The 21,947-nt window shown below is 42.7% G+C and overlaps 1 long non-coding RNA gene across 1 annotated transcript in view; it reads right to left on the reverse strand.

The window, feature by feature from the left end:
* Positions 1–21,947, reverse strand: part of LOC308480652 — a 319,498-nt gene that overhangs the window by 206,032 nt on the left and 91,519 nt on the right. The gene's annotated exons all lie outside the window — the stretch shown is intronic.

Raw genomic sequence — 21,947 nt, forward strand, 5'->3', positions numbered from 1 at the left:
CCATCTGCCTTTTCCTACTGGGTGTCTTATGGCATGGCTTCTAGGAGTGCCACCATCACTTGGTCCTTTGGTAATGTGGTGCCACTGTTCCTTATGTGATCTCTGTAACAGTTACCTGGAGGAAGGTCAATAAGCCTTTTCCATTTCAGGTGGTAAAATAACTATTTCCCCTCACTGCTCACGTAGGATTTTTCACCTTCATTTTGGAATCAGCCCTGTCACAATGCCAGCTCTGCTTAAATGAGCATAGTATTATGCTGGCTCTAGCCAACACTTGTTTATTAAAAGGTCATAATTGGAGTCATCTTTTGCATGCAGCTATTGCAGGTGATTGCCTGTAGCAACAAATGTATATTGTGCACAATTTTGGAGCTGGTTGTCTATTTTCTGTTTTGCCCTGTGGCAGCTACATCCCTTGGGCTAATTCTGGCCATGAAAATTCATGCAGTGTTTTAAACCATGCCAACAATAATCACAGAAGAAGAAAAAATCACCGAGTTTTAGGAAGAGGAAGGCATAACTAGAAAAATATACAGTGGTACCTCTAGTTATAAACTTAATTCGTTCAAGAAGTCTGTTCTTGACCTGAAACTGTTCTTAACTAGAGGCATGCTTTCGCTAATGGGGCCTCTTGCTGCTGCTGCGCCGCTGGCACACAATTTCCGTTCTCATCCTGGGGCAAAGTTCTCAGTTCGAGGTAACTCTTCCAGGTTAGTGGAGTTTGTAACCTGAAGCGTTTTTAGCCTGAGGTGTTTGTAACTCAAGGTACCAATGTATAAACCTAGACAGTGCTGTGCAAATGTTCTCAAGGTTCGATTTTTGCCTCAAAAGTAGTGTGTTAGAGAACAGACCATCCCCCAGATCTTTAGACTACCTCTGTTGGCATTGCTAGGTTTTTTGGGGGGGGCAGGGGTTTGATACCTGCTGACCAATGGGTGCCCATGAATTCAACCGCAAAGCTAACATTTCATATACAGAGGTCATGTGTGTTGCAATGTATGTAAAAGGGACCCCTGACCATTAGGTCCAGTCATGACCGACTCTGGGGTTGTGGCGCTCATCTCACTTTATTGGCCAAGGGAGCTGGCGTACAGCTTCTGGGTCATGTGGCCAGCATGACTAAGCCGCTTCTGGCGAACCAGAGCAGCGCACGGAAACGTCGTTTACCTTACCACCAGAGTACCTATTTATCTACTTGCACTTTGACATGATTTCGAACTGCTAGGTTGGCAGGAGCAGGAACCGAGCAATGGGAGCTCACCCCGTCATGGGGATTTGAACCGCTGACCTTCTAATCGGCAAGTCCTAGGCTCTGTGGTTTAACCCACAGCGCCATCCGCGTCCATGCAATGTATGAGTGTGGACTTAAAATACTGTATGTCCTAGGGATGGGTTCAGTAGACACACTCCTTACCCCCTCCTCTCATTCAACTATTTGTACATGGTTTGAATATCTGCAGAGGGCTCCGATCAGTGTCCTGACTGCATTGTGCTGCCAGAACTGCTTGTTATTCATCGAGTCTCATATTCCCCCCTTTATTTATGGTTCCATGGCTGCTGCATGTTGTTATGCTGCAAAATTTCACTCTGATTAAAAGCACTTTAGAAGCTCCAGCTGGAAATGCCCATAAATAAACAAAAACAAAGTACTAAATCCAAGACTGTCCTTCCCAGAGGTGTTGTTAACTATTAATTAATACTGCTGATAAAACATTTGGCTGTCAAAGGTGCACTTTTTGAACTTTGCATGTGTGTTTTTATGTCTCCATCAAACATTAATGCACGTAGATTGACATAAACTGAAATAATCGTTTATGATCATTGCAGACACAGCTCCACTCAAGGGGGCATTTGTGGGTTTTTTGTGATCTTCAACTTGCCTGCTTGTTAGGGGTCATTTACACCATCAGCTTAAGGAATAAATCTGGGTGCAGTGCACTTGGCAATGTTGTGTGCCTTGCTTTGAAGAGAACCCAAAAGAAATATAGGCTTGAAGATATAAACGTGCATTGGCAAATCCTGTACATATTTAGTCAGAAGATACTTCACTGGATGCAGATATCCCATAAAATATAAAGTGGCACAGACATGTATGGATTGTCAGCCTCCCAACTTAGTTCTGCATTGCATTGCATTCCAGAGGCAGGAGGCTGAGATTTCCAAGCCATCAGGGAAAATGTAAAAATCATTATAGTCTAGGGGAGAGTATTGTTTGGTTCATATCTTTTTAAAAAGGGACCCAATCAGCAGTCCCCAGAATGCAGAATGCATTTGGACTGCACCATTCCATGAATTTTGTGATTTAATTTCGGTTCAAACATCCATACGAAAATGTGTTTTATCTGGAAAATGCACACAAAAATGATATTGTTACATGCCAGTATAATCTCTGAGTGGTGTGAGATTCCTGGCATTCCAGGTGCTTACTCAAGGTTCATGCTTCCTTTGGGAAATGAGGCACAGTGGAGACTGTGCTGTCTTTATGGTATATGTTACAGATGGGTAGCCGTGTTGGTCTGCCATAGTCGAAGTAAAAAAATTCCTTCCTGTAGCACCTTAAAGACCAACTAAGTTAGTTCTTGGTATAAGCTTTCGTGTGCATGCACACTTCTTCAGATACACAGTGTATCTGAAGAAGTGTGCATGCACACGAAAGCTTATACCAAGAACTAACTTAGTTGGTCTTTAAGGTGCTACAGGAAGGAATTTTTTTACTTCGTTTATGGTATATGGTTTATTTACATGTATATACAACCTGAACCTGCGATGGAGGGGTTCACAGCATTAAAACCCACAAAGGGTCTTGCTACCCTCATAGCTGCAGTCTTGGATTCAAACAGAAATCAAACATTGTACTCTGCTTCTCCAGCTTTCCAGCTTTATGCCTAGGTCACATCACAGCCAAACTCAACTTTGAACTCTGGCTTTTGTCTTTCTTGCTATCTACAAGCTGGAAGGGTGGCCCCAACAATTTGCCATCTCACACAGAACCTCTTCCCTTTGTTTTTGTAATAGTCCATCACCCAGGCAATTACTTCCTACAGAAGGTAAAGGTAAAGGACCCCTGGACAGTTAAGTCCACTCGCAGATGACCCCAGAGTTGTGGCGCTCATCTTGCTTTACAAGCCGAGGGAGCTGGCGTTTCTCCGCAGACAGTTTTTCCGGGTCATGTGGCCAGCATGACTAAGCCGCTTCTGGTGCAACGGAACACCGAAACCAGAGCAGCACATGGAAACCCCGCTTACCTTCCTGCCCGAGAGGTACCTATTTGTCTACTTGCACTTTTTGGTGTGCTTTCGAACTGCTAGGTTGACAGGAGCTGGGACTGAGCAACAGGAGCTCACCCCATTGTGGGGATTTGAACCGCCAACCTTCTGATCGGCAAGCCCAAGAGGCTCAGTGGTTTAGACCACAGCACCACCCGCGTCCCTTCCTACAGAAGCTAGCCTTGCTTATATTTTAACACTTACAGGACCCAGGTATTATAGAGGTCTGGCACACACAAACTCAAAGCAGCTTTAGGTAGGAAATGCTTAAATATGTATGTTCAGGAAAAGTGCATACAAAAGTACACATTTTAGAGAAAACACATGCAACTTAAGTTCACATTTTTGGGCAAAAACAACAACCGTGCAGTAAGCAGGACAGTATGGATTTATGATTGAACACATGTGGAACTAACATGTAACATAAATAGACTGATCCATTCATTCCTAAAACTAAGGAGTCATAAATTTCTTTTGCTAAAAATCGTATACACTTATCACTTGTCCATTTGCGCAAGATGAGTCACACTGAGAACACTATCCATTATCATTTATTTGCACCTTGCTGTTTCCTTGCCACCAGTGGATCGTTCCCTTTACCACTGAAAATCAAAAGAGTACCGTGTTTTGAATTTGTCCATATATTACAGCTAATAAAGAAACTTTAAAAGTTTTACTGTTTGCCAAACAGTAACAATGTTAATATACATAATTAGTCTTCTTAGGAAAAAATAGGAAGTTTCAGTCCCTTTTTCTCCCTGGCATGTTTATCTATAAAAAAGCAGGTCTTTGTTCCCCTAGCAATTAGGGTGTGTTACAAAAAGGCATCTCATTGTTAGTCTGACAGTTCATAGTTAGTCAACTGATGCAGAAAATGGTTCTTCAAAAAAAATTATACAGCTAATCAGCTTTCAAATAAACACTTGAAGAGCTACTGTCACCATAAGTCAATGTTCGGCTTGATAATTAAAAATTGGGATTTATGTATAGGTAAAGGTGTCATTTCCATGTGAAAATAACTGAATAGCCAAGTGAAGAACTCCAGCAAAGTGGAAATTACTTGAAACTGGGAGTGGAATATGACAGCCATAGAATATGACAGCCACCATTAGGTTGACACTTGCCCTTCATCTACACCATATCTGCGACATTGCACACAGAATTTATCTGCCATATATATTTGCTGATGCACAAAGCTTTGATGGCATGAAGTTTGTATGAGTCCATTGTCATGGGCAGGACACAGATGGAGAACAGACCACTAAATTTTAGTCTACGATGACTATACACATGACAGCATGCATATATATATATATATATATATATATATATATATATAATTCGTATCAAAATTTTCAGGTTAAGAGAACAGGGCTCTTAACTGAAGGGAGCTATGAGGGATTCCAGTAGACGCTGACAGCTGAGGAGTGGGACTCAGAAGTAGATAATGATGATGAGCTTGTCCTTCAGGACATATAAGGCCAATGTCTGAGCCAGCAGCTCCGGGTATAGGGGGCAGAGGGGGCTTCAGCTGCCCCAATATTTTTTGGGCAAGGGGCAGCACCCACCCAATATTGAGGTGGGCCACCCCCCACTGCCTTTGGATGCCCTTTGTGTGCCTCAGCCCCAGCTGCCACCAGGCAGCTGTGACTGGGATGAGCAAGCGCGGAGATCGCCCTATGTGCATCCCACCCAGTGCTCTCCAGGCAGCACCCCATGATGCATTCCATGACTGCGCCCCCTCAACGTGAGGGTCAAGTTGGTGCCCCTGGTCTGAGCACTGTCTCATGGGCCCCAGGCACAGAGGAGGAGGAGCGGGAGTAGAGTGATAGAAGAAAGTCACGAACAAAAAAATGAGGTGAGCTACGTACAAAGGGAATTTGGGCTGCCTCAGTGAAGATCACAAGGTGGGGGAGACTCCTACAACCCAGACAGAGCTCACAGAAGTTTGTAATTGCGCAGACAGGCAGAGACCCCCCAACCCTGGGCGACACCCGCATGGAATAATGACTCAAGACAGCATGTTATGGGATTAAAATTTGGCCACAACTTTATTAAAACTTCAGATGTAGGGAGACCTTGGCTCAGGCATTGGGAGTTTAACCCTCCCAGTCCCTGGCCCAGGATCTGGGGAACATCAGGGTTATCCAGAATGTGTGGGGATTGGGCTGGCTCTGGAGAACATATGTTCAAGCAGAGAGCCTGCCCCCCGTTTCGCCGCCGTCGCAGGGGAGAGCAATGACAACCTCTCGGCGTATGGCCAGTGCCTCCCCTCAAAACAACCCCTTTAACGGGGAACCCTGGGATCACCGCCGCAGGTGGGGGTGGGTCACCGCTTCATGCCCCCTCCCCATTTAGGGAAGATAGACTAAAGGCCTGAAACCGCCAAAGTTGTGACGTTTTGCTACAGGGAAGGCAAAACCTGCCAATGCAGGAGAATTCCTTTCCGGCCCTTCAACAGTGACCATAACATAGCAGCGCCCGCGTACCTGTGAAGAAGAGATTAACCTTCAAAAGAAGGCTTAACTAAGGGAGGGCAGGGTGGGAGAAGCTCTGAAGCTGACTGAGAATTCCCAGGTAAGTTTCGCCCACTATTGTGTGGGCTGGGCGATCCCTCCCCTTACCTGTCCAACTCTCTCCTGGCAACACCTCCCCAGCTGGGATTGGGTAACTGGCAGAGGTAGGCGGCTACCTCCAGGTGTCCAGCCGGGGGGGGCATATCTAGGCTGTACTGCCAGGAGCCATATGGGATCGGGGGGGCTGTGCATGACCGTGCAAAAGGCGCCCCCCATTTGATGTGGGGAGCAGTTATTGATGACCCATTTGCCATTTGATCAACTAAATTTAAAAACATCTTGATACTAAGAAAAAAATCTTCTTTTATTTTGCGTGTTCTTATTGTTGTTAAGTTTTTATGTTGTGCCAAATGTAATGTTTTTCTTTTGTGTTTTTGTCTATGTGTTATAAGAGAAAACTAAATTTTTTTTGGGGGGGGGATATATCTTAATACTATAAACCCTCAATAGAGTTACCTTTCTGAGACACTGAAGATGATGTAAGATAATATACCATTTAATAAACCAAGATTGCTCACTCTTCTTAGAAGAAATGACTCTGTTGTGTTGTGCTTGTGATGGGGGAAGTCTCTGAAACAGTGGTACTTCAGGTTACATACGCTTCAGGTTACATACGCTTCAGGTTACAGACTCCGCTAACCCATAAATAGTGCTTCAGGTTGAGAACTTTGCTTCAGGATGAGAACAGAAATCGTGCTCCGGCGGCGCGGCGGCAGCAGGAGGCCCCATTAGCTAAAGTGGTGCTTCAGGTTAAGAACAGTTTCAGGTTAAGAACGGACCTCCGGAATGAATTAAGTACTTAACCCGAGGTACCACTGTACTTATTGGCTGAGCTAATGTGGTGACACAGAAAGTTCCATTGCACAGAAGAAAGATCAGTTGGACTTTTACAAGTACGTGGAAAGATTGGCTGGAATGGAAGGGGATGGCCTTAGGATTCAAAAGAAGCCTGACCAGTGCACAGAGATGTTGGGCAACACAGAGCCCAAAGGCAAGGTGGCTGAAATAAATGTGCTAAGTAGGCAGTTAGTTGTGTGTGAGAGAGAATCTGAAAGAAAGGCAGCTGGAGAACAAGGGCTTGTCCCTACCTCGGCTTATTGTGGATTGTGGACCCTTTGTGCCTCCTTTAATTCCCTGTGGTATTCGCCTCCAAGTACTGGTGTCCCACAATATCAAGATCTCCCTGGTCTGCCGGGATGCCAGCCAGGGTAGGTCACCGGCAAACAGGCCCCAACAAGCCTGGGAGAGGAGCCAGCCTTTCCCGAGGGGGCCAGTTTTCAACACTTAGATCCAGAGATTCCTTATGCAATTGAAGTAGCTCTCTGATCAGATTTTCAAAGTAATAATACGCACCACCACAGAGGAGTCTATAAGTAACATCTGGCACTTTAATTGGAAAGCCATTCCATTACACATGCAAAATATTCTCCACACCTAGTTTCAAGTAGCTGTCTAGGTTTTGAAGACTGGTTTAATATTCTAATATACACTGGGAAATGTATCATATGATGTACTTGGTCTTAAACAAAAATTTGTGACTCAGCCAAGAGTCCTTTGTCCCTGTTGCACTGCAATAATAATAGTATATTTGTTTACTTCTGTTTAATTGTTAGACCATGAGTTCTCTTTGAACTCCATTTTCTTGCTTTCAGATCTTTTAGCAACAAAAGTTTCTGTTAAATAAAACTGGGGAGTTCTGTATCCCTTCCTCTTCATTTAGCAATGAATATTGATTTCTAGAGGGGTCCAATATCTATTAATGAATCTGAAAAATACTTACATGAAAGCAAATTTATCTGTACATTATGAATTGAAGCTTGTTTTTGATTGGGTTGGTGTCCCAAATTTACCCAGATTATTCAGTTTCACTTGCCCCATGCTGATATCCATTTGTGGGCCTCAAAATAACCTGCACACGTGATTTGCTAACCTTGATTAGCAATAAGTCTAGTTAGACAACAACACACATTGTCACAATGACAGCATACTATAATCTACTATCTTCTTGCTAATGACAGGAAAGTGTTCAAGTAGCAGGAAACCAAGTCTGTTAACTGTAGCTTAATTCTGAAAAGTGTTATATCTGAAAAAAAGAAGCATCAAACAATTTTTCCAGATAATATCAACAACTGATGGTCTTGATGATTTTCTGTGGTTAGATGCTGCCATTATAATTTCTAAAGGGACCATTAAATATGGATATAAAGGTCTTTTATTTTATTTCTGAAAGGGAAGAAAATCTAATTAACTGTTTAATGCTACTCATTGAATGGCTTTTGTTGTTTCCTTCATTGGCTTCATAATTGCATTGCTGATTTTTAATTAAGCATGCATTATGTGAAACAGGCTACATAAATAATGGCACCAAGGCACACTTTAATATCTGTTCATCATTCATTTAGCAGGTACAAAGGGCAGGGAAAATCATTATTGAAGCACGTTCAAACAGTGTAAAGCATGAGAGATCGCATGGCCATGCTCGTTATCTGATTAACTTTGGTGACAAATTTACAATATAAACTCACTGAAAAGATTGGAAAGATTTATCGGAGTGTTTAGTTTATTGTTTGTTATCCTCATCCAGCCTTCCATGGATCATCACACTGATGGGCTTCGCTCTATTTCTCTCTGGCAGGTTACTGTTTTATTTTATTTTATTTTTTATTTCAGTTGCTCAAAATTTAACATAGCATTGGTTTTCTGCTTTGCTTTCAACTAGGCAGTAGTGTGGCAGAGGGAAGAGAAAGAATGAATCAATGGCTGTTCAGCATTTTTATGAAGTGGATGATGCAAAACTTAGGAAGGAAGTGCTGTTCTCTTCCTATTTTATTTTACAGATGCTGGCATGATGGCAGATTTGGATGGCCCTTGCCCTAGGCTGCAATCAAAGACTCTTCAGAAGATGCCTGAGGAAAATAAGCAGCTGCGAACCCCCAGCTGATCACACAAACAAATAATCCCAAGAGTGATGGTAAAGCAAGGTCTGAACTTGGTTGTGCATATGAATGCAGTCTGGGAGCATGAGACCTCTCGATTCTGCAAGTTTCTGTGGTAGAACGCCTTACGGATCATTTCCTTCAGGGTGCACAATGAGCACTCACACTTTACATTCATAGCTGTCAACTTTTCCCTTTTCTTGTGAGGAATCCTATTCGGAATAAGGGAATTTCCCTTAAAAAAAGGGAAACGTTGACAGCTATGTTTACATTGTGGGTGCCCTTTGCAGGATTGCGCATGGTGCTACAGTTCCCAGGGAACTTACTGGCAAAAAGGGGCTGGCTTGCCTCTCAGTCTTAATTTTTGGAGATTCACGTCCAGCCTCAGTAATCAAGTTTCTTGCTGGGAGGTGGGACCAGTCCCAATTATATATAGGGGGTGGAGCCGACAGTAGCCAGGCAGTCGGCTCTGGAGATTCACCCTCCCTGCCCTCCCTTTGTTTAATGTTTCTTGCTTGCAAGTTAACTTTTTCTTCCTGTTTAGCAGGTGCTACTATGGTCTTTGACTGCTTGCTGTTGAAGGACCGGGAAGAAATTTTCCTGCATTGGCAGGTTTTGTCTTCCCCATAGCAATTCATCACAACTTTGGCGGTTAGGGCCTTGGGTGGAATCCTTTAGTCTTTTCTTCCCTATAATGGGGGTGGGCGTGAAGTGGTGACTCACCCCCCTGCCGCGGCGATTCCAGGGTCCCCTCTTAAAGGGGTTATATATATGGGTGTCACTGGCCATACACTGAAAGGTTGTCAGTGAGCTACCCTGCGTGTGGGGATATGGGCTGGGCTGCCTGCTACACTTATGTCTCACAGAGCACCCCCATATCCCATTTACCCTGATGAGCCCCAGTTCCCCCCAGTTGGAGGGCTGGGAGGGATACACGCCCAAGGCCTAAGCCAAGGTCGTCCTACATTTGGAAGTTTAATAAAGTTGTGGCCTAATTTTAATTCCATATAACGATGTCAGAATCTTTATTACTTCCTTATGATCCCTGGGGGCTGGGCTGTTGCTGCCTGGTCACGCAAACTGGTCCCAATATGTGCACGGATCTGTTGGGTCTATTTTTCTTGACCCCGTCGTAAATTTATCTATCGAAACAGGAATAAAGTATGGGTTTTTTGTGGTGTCATAAAAGTCTTTCTCTCTATGTGTGTGTTTTAAGCAAAGAGGGGTTTTTATATATATATAAAAATGTTCCTTTCCATGTAAAAGTGCCAGGGAGCATTTAGAACTTCGGATGCCATCAGGGAAAGAGCTAACATCTGTTTTAAATGCTAATGATGTAACTGACATTTCGAGGAATTGTATTCTAAAAGTGAAAGAAAATACATGGCTAAGTACAAGTGCTAACCTTTTATTCTGTACAAGGCTGAATCTCAGGTATGCTTTAAATATCATTTTAAAATAACGGCATGTCGCATTTGTCTCTGATCACAGTGGTTGTTCTTCCATAAGGTGTTCCTGTCTTCCCATTTGTACCTACTGATAGTTCTGTTGTAATTTTTTGCAATTATACACTACCTCTTTTTTTCCCCGTAAACCCCTTTGAGACAACTAAAGAATGGGTAGAATTAGATGTGATATTTACAAAGCTAGCAACAATATATTGTTAGAATTAGCACAACTTGGGCTACAGTTCTAGTTCTACTTATAGAACTGAGGGGGACTTACATTTGAGTAAAATTGCTTAGGACTGGTCTATTAATAGATGCAGACATAGATAGAATTGCAATCTGTATTCCATCATTCTTCTAAAAGCAGCAAATATCAGTTATGTAAACCCCTCCCCCATATCTTCACAGACCTTGAATTCTGCCCAATGTACTTAAGGTTGGTCTACTCTGAGAATGACTTACATTGGCTATCACCCATGAAACCAAATCTTCATATAGACATTCTGTTACTAAAGGAAAAATAAGTTGACCAACATTGCATATTTTTTTTTACAGTTTATATCCCATTATTTCTCTAAGAGGCTCTGAGCTGTTTCTGCAAATGTTAACTACTTCTTCTTCTTGTTGTTGTTAAAATGCTCACACAAAGATGATATTTCTGTTGCTGGTGTTCTTGCTGACATGGAAAGGTGAATTTCTATGGGCAGTGACTGGCGGACAAATAAGACTTACTCTCTTCTCTTCAGCCATTGAACAACCTCAACAAGCAAATTGTAAGCATCCCCACTGCTTCAACCATTCCATTTGAAAGGGCAATTTTGATATTTTCTTTTTTTGTTCTTCTTAAGCTAACATACCAGAACCAAAATACTCTCAAAAAAATAAACAAGTGCGCCCTTAACGTTGACTTGCCAATTAAAATTTGGCACCACTGATTAAAATTAGTACCACCAATTACTGTGCTGATTAAACCGATTAAAGCTTGCTGCTTTCATGGGAAGGCCTTCTGATATGAGTGCTGACCTACACTTTCCGAATTAGCAAAGGAACAACTTTGCTGCTATTGCACCTTTTCACCATGCTGGTGAAGACTGAAAGTTTAGATGTTCCCTAAACATTTCCAAAAGAAAAAAGAAAAAAACACTCTTTCCTTTCCTTTTTTGTTTTTTGCACATTTCATTTTTTTTAAAAAAAATATTTTTTATTAAAGTTTTTCTTGGTTTACAAAAGTATGTGCATTGCCTCTTTTTTCAGGTTGTGTTTCTTACAGAACAGTTACATTTGTTGTGAGTCATTAGTGATGTATACAGTAAAAGGGATGCGGGTGGCACTGTGGTCTGAATCACTGAGCCTCTTGGACTTGCCGATCGGAAGGTCAGCGGTTCAAATCCCTGCGATGGGGTGAGCTCCCGTTGCTCGGTCCCAGCTCCTGCCAAACTAGCAGTTCAAAAGCACACCAGTGCCAGTAGATAAATAGATACAGCTGTGGCGGGAAAGTAAATAGCGTTTCCGTGCTCTCTGGTTTCCGTCATGGTGTCCCGTTGCACCAGAAGAGGTTTAGTCATGCTGGCCACATGGCACGGGAAGCTGTCTGTGGACAAACACTGACTCCCTCGGTCTGAAAGTGAGATAATAATAATAATAATAATAATAATAATAATAATAATAATTTTTATTTATACCCCGCCCTCCCCGGCCAAAACTGGGCTCAGAGCAGATATATGTATAACACATTAACATAAAGTCAGACAATCAATTTAAAATGCATCCTAAAATCATGATGAGATGAAATGAGCGCCACAACCCCATAGTGGCCTTTGACTGGACTTAACCATCCAGGGGACCTTTAAAGGTAAAGGTAAAGGGATCCCTGACCATTAGGTCCAGTCACGGACGACTCTGGGGTTGCGGCGCTCATCTCGCTTTATTGGCCAAGGGAGCCGGCGTAAAGCTTCCAGGTCATGTGGCCAGCATGACTAAGCCGCTTCTGGCGAACCAGAGCTGTGCATGGAAATGACTTTTACCTTCCCGCCGGAGCGGTACCTATTTATCTACTTGCACTTTGACGTGCTTTCAAACTGCTAGGTTGGCAGGAGCAGGGACCAAGCAACGGGAGCTCACCCCATCATGGGGATTCGAACTGCGGCCTTCTGATCAGCAAGCCCTAGACTCTGTGGTTTAACCCACAGCGCCACCTGCGTCCCTTTACCTTTACCTAAAAGGTTTGGAAAGAAAAATGGGGAGGAGGTCGTAAAACTTATATTCTTTTCAAAAGTCTTTTCTTGACATTTAAACTTCAGGACATCTTCCTGCCTTCTTCATTCTTTCCCCCTGTCCCTTCACTTATGGTTGTGGTGTTGTGTCCATAGCAGTTGTGGGAGGGAGGATATTAATTTCCAGCTTCCTTTCTTCTTTTAAAGAGTAAGTTTCCTGCATTTGTGGAACCTGAGCTTTACGACAGTAAGTTACCATTTTTGTGAGAAAGAAGCCTGATTCCCTCTCATAGCATCTTGCTCACTCCACCCGCCCCCTAAAATCTTGTGGACAGCTATGCATGTCACAGTGAGATTGCGCCCGCTTATACAGATGTGGAGATGTTTGTCTAGTTAACATGGACTGCATTTCACCATTATAGACCCTGAATATTCTAATATTTTCATAAAGGGATTTTCCCTCCCAAAACTGTCTGAAATTTAGTTTGCTAGTGTATATTTTCTAGCACTGTAAGTTGTCCAAATTTCAGACAGATCTGATAGAAATGACTAAGACAGAGCAGCTTTAATTTGTTCTGCTGTTTGGCCAAACAAATGTGGCTGCTTTTTGTGCACCCAAAACATACATCCAGAGCCATTTTTCCTCCCATTTCCCCCCAGATTAGAGGAAATTGCAGGGATCGTTCTCTTCTTGTTTTCCCCAAAATCTGTTGTATATTTTTCAACTTCTTTGATGCTAAATCCTGGTTGTTATGAATTAGAAATGAATTGTGTGCAAATAGTGCACTGCGTGGCAACTGGGGTAGATGAATGTGGTTTGGTTTGGGGGAAAATGAGAAACTGAGAGAAAACAAAGTTCCATTTGTCCCATTTCAAAATCAGTTCGCAAATTTTTTAAAGTCTGTATGGAATACTGCACATTTGCTGCATTCTTGCAATGCAGGAATGTTTTGCCCAATGTGGGGCTCAAACACACAACCCTGAGATTAAGAGTTTCATGCTCTACTGTAGCCTTATGAGGCTTTGCCTTCGGGTGGGAAAAAGTATTGCACCAGGGAAAGGGAGATGGGAGTCAAGACAGACACTCAAGGAATAGTTTCGGAGAAAAAGCTTTATTTCTACCATCCATGAACTGGTAGAAGGAACAAGTGTGATAGATTCACAAACAAGCACGGGTTCACAGTCATTTGCACAGATCCCTCCCCTTTCTCCTCCTCCATGATGTGTTTCCTGAGCATGAACAGAAAGCTCCTGTCTTGGGACTCTTTGGGACTCTTCCCAGGAAAGGGGACGAGAAGCCAAGGGTGTGGGTCGAGGAGCCTTGTGGTTCAGCATGTTCAAGATGTGTTACAACCGAATGAGATAAGACTCAGTTCTCAGGCTTGCTTTGAACAGAGCCTATTCATTAGCCTTTTGAAGCCTTCTCGTACTGATAAAAGTAACGGTTTGCCTTTGCACAGCATCTTGTGAGAAAACAGAGGAAAACTTTAGAAAACAGAAAAGGAATTTTGGACAGTTTTGAGGCAAGGGGTGATTATTAAGGGGGGTGTGACTTCGGGCCTAGGTGGGGTCACCTGTCCTCACCTCCTTCACTACGGACTAAGCTATACATAATCGTTTATGAACTGGATTGGGAAAATTAATAGTGAACACTGATCATATTTGGTTTTTGTTCCTGGCCACAAACATACACAGGAACTGAAGTAATTTTAGCATCTGTGTCTGCTTAGAGTAGAATTCTCAGCCATGTGGTTGCCTACATAATGTCAAAGCATCATTGTGTTTTGGCTTGTTTCATAAAGTGCAAATAACACATTGCAACCCTCCCTGCTGGCAACTGAAGATTTTGATGGCAGAGTTGAGAGGTGGAAGCACTAGTAACTTTCAGCAGGGGGCTGAAACTAACAAACCATTATTTCTCTCTTCTCTGACTTTTTTTCTCTCTCTCCCTCCATCCCACTTCTTCTCCCCTAGTCACCCACACTCACAGATTGACCTCTTCCCGATGGCCAACCATCACAGCATGGGTAGGGAAAACATCTAGAAGTCTGAGAAGTCAGCTCAGGCAAATAAACTAAGTGAAATCAGGAAATTGGGATTGCCAGCTCTTCACATTCATGTAAAAAGCAGCTACTACTCCCAATTGAAGAATTGATGCTTTTGAATTCTGGTGCTGGAGGAGACTCTTGAGAGTCCCATGGACTGCAAGAAGATCAAACCTATCCATTCTGAAGGAAATCAGCCCTGAGTGCTCACTGGAAGGACAGATCCTGAAGCTGAGGCTCCAATACTTTGGCCACCTCATGAGAAGAGAAGACTCCCTGGAAAAGACCCTGATGTTGGGAAAGATGGAGGGCAAAAGGAGAAGGGGACAACAGAGGACGAGATGGTTGGATAGTGTTTGCGAAGCTACCAGCATGAGTTTGACCAAACTGTGGGAGGCAGTGGAAGACAGGAGTGCCTGGCGTGCTCTGGTCCATGGGGTCACGAAGAGTTGGACACAACTAAATGACTAAACAACAACAACAACAACTCACATCAAGATTACAGTGTGGGGGTGGCAGTTAATCATTTCCCCCTTCTCCCTATTATTACCTTTGCTATTTTCTGAATGTAACCCCACCCCCAATCACATACATACACAATCTGCAACCTGCCCTGTTTAACTAGAGTCACCCTGCTGCAAAAGGCCAATGTTGTGCATGTCTAGGCACAAATTTGCAATTTACTCTTCTCCCTCTTTCTCATGCTGACATGTGTCTCTCTGTGATAAAAGAAAAACTAGTCTAAGTGTCCATCTGCCCCTACCTTGAGTCCCCTCCTGAATGCTCCATCTGTCAGGTTTGTTTCCGGAAGAAGAATCTGTTTTAAACAGATTTATACATGAAATTTCACATTTCCGACCTGATTGAGCTTTGCTCTCATCAAACTATCTCTTGTGTCAAGCACCCACTTACGTTGTACAATGTTGGTTAAAAAAAATAACACAACTACTTATTAAGAATGTGTTATGTGTACAATACATATAAAAGAATCAAGCCCCATGCTGTACTATGTTTCTGCAGAATAGTTGTATATCTTCTAGAATATATTTTCCTAAGGCTGTCACCACACTGTAGTTCACATGGCCACAGACAGGTGGCATCATGAAATACAGTGGTCAGGGGTACCTTTACCTTTACTAAACTGAAGGGTTGTGTGTGTGTGTGTGTGTGTGTGTGTGTGTGTGTGTGTGAAGGTCGGTTCCAATTGCTGGATAAACCCTAACTGTTGCTTGTGTGTTTTGCATATATAAACTATTAAAACACACAGAACTAAAAATCTATGACATAGAAAAAACTCCCCCAGAGAAACCGAAAGAACCTCTGAAATTGATGATATATATAACACGTCTCATTATTTTCCTGATCTTTCCCTCTTTCCATACAGAGACATTCTGTGTTTGTTTTACACCTTTTTTTGCAAAGCAGTTTTAGCCACGCAGGTTTGAACCATTGTTGCACAGTGCCTGTGGTTGTGCTTTGGGGTGGGGAACATGAGAGACAAAGTAATCATTCTGAGCAAAGTAATAGCTGTTACTCATTAGTTCAACAGAACATCATATTCCCCATTCCATACTACATGTAGACCTGAATGATGATTGCAGTTGGCTGACTTACATAACAGTTTGCCCAATTAAGCAGACTCCTTTTGTTTTTGTTGAGAAGCTAGTCATAGTAATTCTGTTGCTTGTTTGGGATACTTACCTGCAAAGAAATCGTGCAGATTTCAGATTGGGAAAATCTTAGCTATACACAGCATCCATAACTCAGATTTGATTAACTTTTTAGAGCATGTTCATTAGTTTCCCCAGTAAAGTATGCCAGCAAACCACAAAACCAATGGCTCATGTATTTGTATAGCAGACAAAATCATTTAATGGATCATCTAATCCAATTTGATTGTTTGAAGTGTGGGAATTTTTGTTCATTTAAGAATTTTATTCACTTTAATTTTCATTAGGTTCCGCAAGTACTGCACTGTAGCTGCCATGTTGAAAGTTACGTTATCATAATAAACATCTTCTTGCAAAAGCTTCTCTTGGCTGCCTGGCATCTAAAAAGACCTAATGATTTACTTAACTTTGCATTAGCAAACAATCCATGGGTGACAGTACTACTGTACATGAAGATTATTAACATAAGGATCTGTGGTGTACATTTGAAGCTATCCAACAAAGTCCTAATCAGAGGACTCACTTAAGTTAGTCATGACTATTTAAAGTGAATGAAATGCTTCTGATACTGGTCACAGGGTGATTTTAACTGATGAATCAAATGCCAGCCCTTTTACAGAAACTTAGGGGAGGCCATTGAAAGGCGCTTCCCTTTTTGGCATTGAGAAACTTTTAACGAAATACCCCCATCCCCTTAATTTGTATACATTTGGCCAACAACCAAATCATGCACATTTAACATTGCAAACATTAGACAATCCAAATGTTAATTTTTTGAGGGGTGGTAATTACTGGTAATTACTGACCCTCCAAGTGTCCCTATTTTCCAGGGACAGTCTTGGATTTACAGAAGCCATCCTGGTTTCTGATTTGATCCCGGAATGTCCCACTTTTATTTAGGGGATCACTACAGTGGTACCTCGGGTTAAGTACTTAATTCGTTGCGGAGGTCCATACTTAACCTGAAACTGTTCTTAACCTGAAGCACCACTTTAGCTAATGGGGCCTCCTGCTGCTGCCGTGCCACCGGAGCACGGTTTCTGTTCTTATCCTGAAGCAAAGTTCTTAACCTGAAGCACTGTTTCTGAAGCACTATTAGCAGAGTCTGCAACCTGAAGCGTATGTAACCTGAAGCATATGTAATCCGAGGTACCACTGTATTTTCATTGGAGGGTATGGAGGGTATGGAATTATGTGACCCCCGAGCCAAGGAGATAAGTAAGTATACAACTGAAGTATACAACTGAAGACATCTGAAGGCAGTCCTGTATAGGGAAGTTGTTTTTTTTTAATGTATGATTATGTTGGATGGGGTATAAATAATAAAAATATTAATCTTACTATGGAATAGGACGCCCCTGTTTTCATCAAAGAAATGTCGGAAGGTATGTAATTAACCATGGCTGCTTCAATGAAACTTTACGCTGAGGAAGGAAAATCTCATTGCTTCTCTTCAGGAAGTATTTGTAGAGAAAGTGGGAAGCTGCGATTGTGGTGGAAACGTTTGATGACCGAAAGCATGTTCTTCGGGATCAACTGTGCATGTCACAGAAGGGAAACGCTATAATCTTACTTCAGCAGATCATTCATTTACACTGTTAATACAGGTTGGAGCTATGGCCCATGGAAGCCCCAGCAGGCTTAGCAAGCAGAATAAACCTTAAAATAGATCAGATAATATAAAAGCAAGAGTCCAGGTTCTGACATACAAATCCCAGTGGTCACAAAGGAAAGGGCCTGAACAGAAAGGACAAAGCGAGTGTACATTAATCTTGGTGAACATTGCACTTGTAGACAAAGCAAAGGGTGAAGGATTTGATTTTAAATAAGGAAGCAGAGGAAACGAGGGGAAAAAACTTTTTGAAAACTAGTCAGAATTATGATATTCTCTTTCTCTGTACCTAGGTCTAGATATAATGAAGCTAAAAGTTTATATTCAGCTAGTGTAATGCGGTGGTTTGAGTGACAGTCCACTCTGAAAATTGTAGCTCTGTGAGGGGAGTAGGGAGTTTATTAACAACTCTCAGCAACTTTCACAAACTACAGTTCCCAAGATTATTTGGGGGAATCCTTTAAAGTGGTATAATATTGCTTGAAATATGTAGTGCAACTGGTGTCCATATCTCTCATTGTGGGGATACAATACGTAGTGGTAGTGATCAGGAACCTTAGCTCACTGGAGGAGGAAGGACGGAATAACTATTATAAGTAGAATGATCATGACCAGGGGTCAGCAAACTTTTTCAGCAGGGGGCCGGTCTACTGTCCCTCAGACCTTGTGGGGGGCTGGACTATATTTTGGAAAAAAATATATACGAATGAATTCCTATGCCCCACAAATAACCCAGAGATGCATTTTAAATAGAAGCACACATTCTACTCATGTAAAAACAAACTGATTCCCGGACCGTCCGTGGGCTGGATTTAGAAGGCGATTGGGCCAGATCTGGCCCCCGGGCCTTAGTTTGGCTACCCATGATCTTGAAACAATGATGAAGACATTCTGCAGTGAAGAAATGCAATCTGATAGAAGACCCAAAGGAGAAGTTGATAGAATCTGGACTGCGCAATAAATACAATTCCTTGACCAATCACGTTTTAGAATCTTTGAAGGATATCTCGTATATCACTTTCTGTATGTCAATAAGTGAAGCACTGCATGCTTCTTGAGAGGCCTGAAATGAAACAATCTGAATTGCCCTCTGAGTTGCCTAGTGTGGTTTAGTCCCACTGGGTGTGCCTGCGATTTGTTGGAATAAGTAGAAAGGTGCTCTGCTTTGTTGCAAGAAAGTGAATCCTCTCTTTAGGTATTGCATACCCCTCAACTGTCCCGATAAAACCAGGACATTCCATTTCTTTTCATGACCATTTTAGCCACCATGATCTCATGCCACGATTTCATCCTGAAAAGAGCCAGTGTGGTGTAGTGGTTAAGAGCGGTAGTCTCGTAATCTGGGGAACCGGGTTCGCTTCCCCACTCCTCCACATGCAGCTGCTGGGTGACCTTGGGCCAGACACACTTCTCAGTCTCTCAGCCCCACTCACCTCATGGAGTGTTTGTTGTGGGGGAGGAAGGGAAAGGAGAATGTTAGCCACTTTGAGACTCCTTCGGGTAGTGATAAAGTGGGATATCAAATCCAAACTCCTCCTCCTCCTCCTCCTCATCCTCTTCTTCTTCTCCTCCTCCTCCTCCTGGACTGTGACCTCATGCGCAGGAAAAGAGCAAGAGCCCAACCATGGAAGACAGTGTCCCAGTTTGTTGGCTCAGTGTGTTGGAGGGTATGATATTGTTCCAAAGAATGAGGAAACTCTTGAGAAAGCTACCTGAAGCCACAGCTCAATTTAAATAATAATGCTCTCTTCAGGGGTTAAAGCTCCCGTGTTACTCAACATAAAGTGGGGACGTGTCAAGTTAGCGCCACTCCCAGTCTTCACACAAACGGCATAAACATGTATACCCATAGAGCTTTTGCACATAAAAAGGTAAAGGTAAAGGACCCCTGACAGTTAAGTCCAGTCATGAACGACTCTGGGGTTGCGGCGCTCATCTTGCTTTACTGACCAAGGAAGCCAACGTTTGTCCGCAGACAGTTTTTCCAGATCATGTGGCCAGCATGACTAAGCCACTTCTGGTGAAACCAGAAATGCTGTTTACCTTCCCGCCGGAGTGGTACCTATTTATCTACTTGCACTTTGACGTGCTTTCAAACTGCTAGGTTGGCAGGAGCTGGGACCAAACAATGGGAGCTCACCCCGTCACGGGGATTCGAACCACTGACCTTCTGATCAGCAAGCCCAAGGCTCAGTGTGGCTGTGCAAAAGGTATCACCAAGTCTGGAACCCTGTGCAATTGGTCGTATAGAAGCCTTTAGATCCTTGTGTTGGAACAAAAGGGTGCACTGTTTGAGTGAAGGCTAAAGAACAGAGCTGCCTGGTGCTTGCGCGTCGAGGTCCCCGAGACACCCCCCCCCAAAGAAAAACACAATTGACACTTAATTTTGTTTAAGGTTTTTGGCATGATTTTGGCCACAACTTTATTCAAATTACAGCAATGTGAGTGGTTGCTTAGGCATTGGTAGCACTAACTAACCCCGCACGGGGACAGCTCTGACATTCGCACCCCCCGCTAAGTCTGAAAGGGTAAGTCACCTGGGGAGAGAGACAGGACTGGGAACCATGCCTCACCTCTCCCCAGAATGCTACCAGGGGCTTGCATGGCCCTAGCCCCTTGCCATGGGGTTTTGGACAAAAGCATGGGGAGCCCCTGGGTTCCTTTAATGGAAAACCCTTGAAGCAGCAGCAGCAGCATTTTGGAGGGGCAGGCACAGCCAAATCCATACCCCTCCACCAACCAATTCCCAAACCAATGCCTAACCGCAACCTTACAAGTTGTGACGATTTGCTATGCAGTAGGCAAAAACCAAATGGCACACACTAATCAGCCAAATGGACAAAATTCCTACCGGGCCCCTGCCCCAAAACAGACAACCCCATGACAGGCATAGCAAGGTCAAGCAAACAGCCTAACATTAGGGAAGGGAAGGGAAGGGCGGGTAATCCGAAGCACGCAGCGAAGAGAGGAAGTCCGTCGCTGTGTGTATTGTATTTAACAAACAGGGCTGTCAATCAATAAATGGCAACCTCTAAATTTCCCCAGTAACAGCCCGCCCCTGCTTAAAGGTTGGCCAAACCATTTGCCTAGCAACAGTGGGGTGTCTCGTCGGCCCCCACCCCAACCCGTGCTCTCCATGAAGGAGAACACGCTTTGTCCAAGAACATTAATACAACCAAGGCTTGAATAATCCTTACAACTCTACGTGTAAATTGGGTCACCAATTAATATCCCCATATTGCTGGTGGAAGTTGGAGGCTGAGATAATTGCAGCAGTTCCTAAGGCACTACTGTAACTATTAAGTTCATGGCCGAGGTGAAATCTGAACCAGAAACTGCCTGCCTCTTGTTGTACCCACCCCAGCTTGACCAACATGCTCCACCAGCTTTCAAACTTGAGAAAATAAATGGTCTCAAATCATCACTTCCTTGGCAGGAAAAGCAAGATGCATTATACAAGTGCAATAAAACAGCGTGATCAAAGTCTGCTACACTTTTTTTTTTTATCTTGGGCAAAGCTATAGCCCTCCTGAAACCACATTGAGTCCTGTTGTTTATTATAACATATTTTACTATTTAAAACTTCTTTATACTCCCTCCTCGCTCCCCCTCTATTTTATATTTGGCACATTTGCATGAAAACAGGGTCTTTGCTTCTTAGGAGTTTGATACCTGCTGCTTAATCCTGCCTTTAGCTCCTAATCCTCCTGTTTGAGCCATCACAAATGGTTACTTTGGAGGTAATTATGATGTCACTAAAAGAGCATTATGAGTTTGGATGGGAATTAATCAGCAGGAGCTGTATAGCTTTTTTTGAAACAAAAACAAAAAACATTTTTCATGTGTTTTCTCCCTTAAAAATAAAGAAGAAGAACTGAAAAAGCAGGACAAATAATTATAAGACTTGCTTCCCTCCAAATTTTTCAATTTATCTTTTTTTTTATAAAAAAAATAATATTTATTACTTTTATAGATTACAAAAAGGGAAGAGAAAAACAGAAAAAAAGACAAAGGGGGAAAGCAAAAAAACAACAACAACAACAATACAGTACAGTATATAGACAATGCAAAACACAACCTAAACTCAAAACTAAACACATTAAACTAAACTAAACAAACCCCACTCCCTAACCTTAACCCTAAATAAAACAAAACAAAAACAATTTAAAAACATACATCAT

Source organism: Podarcis pityusensis (genome assembly GCF_964106645.2).
Source record: "Podarcis pityusensis genome assembly, chromosome: 6".
Lineage (NCBI taxonomy): Eukaryota > Metazoa > Chordata > Lepidosauria > Squamata > Lacertidae > Podarcis > Podarcis pityusensis.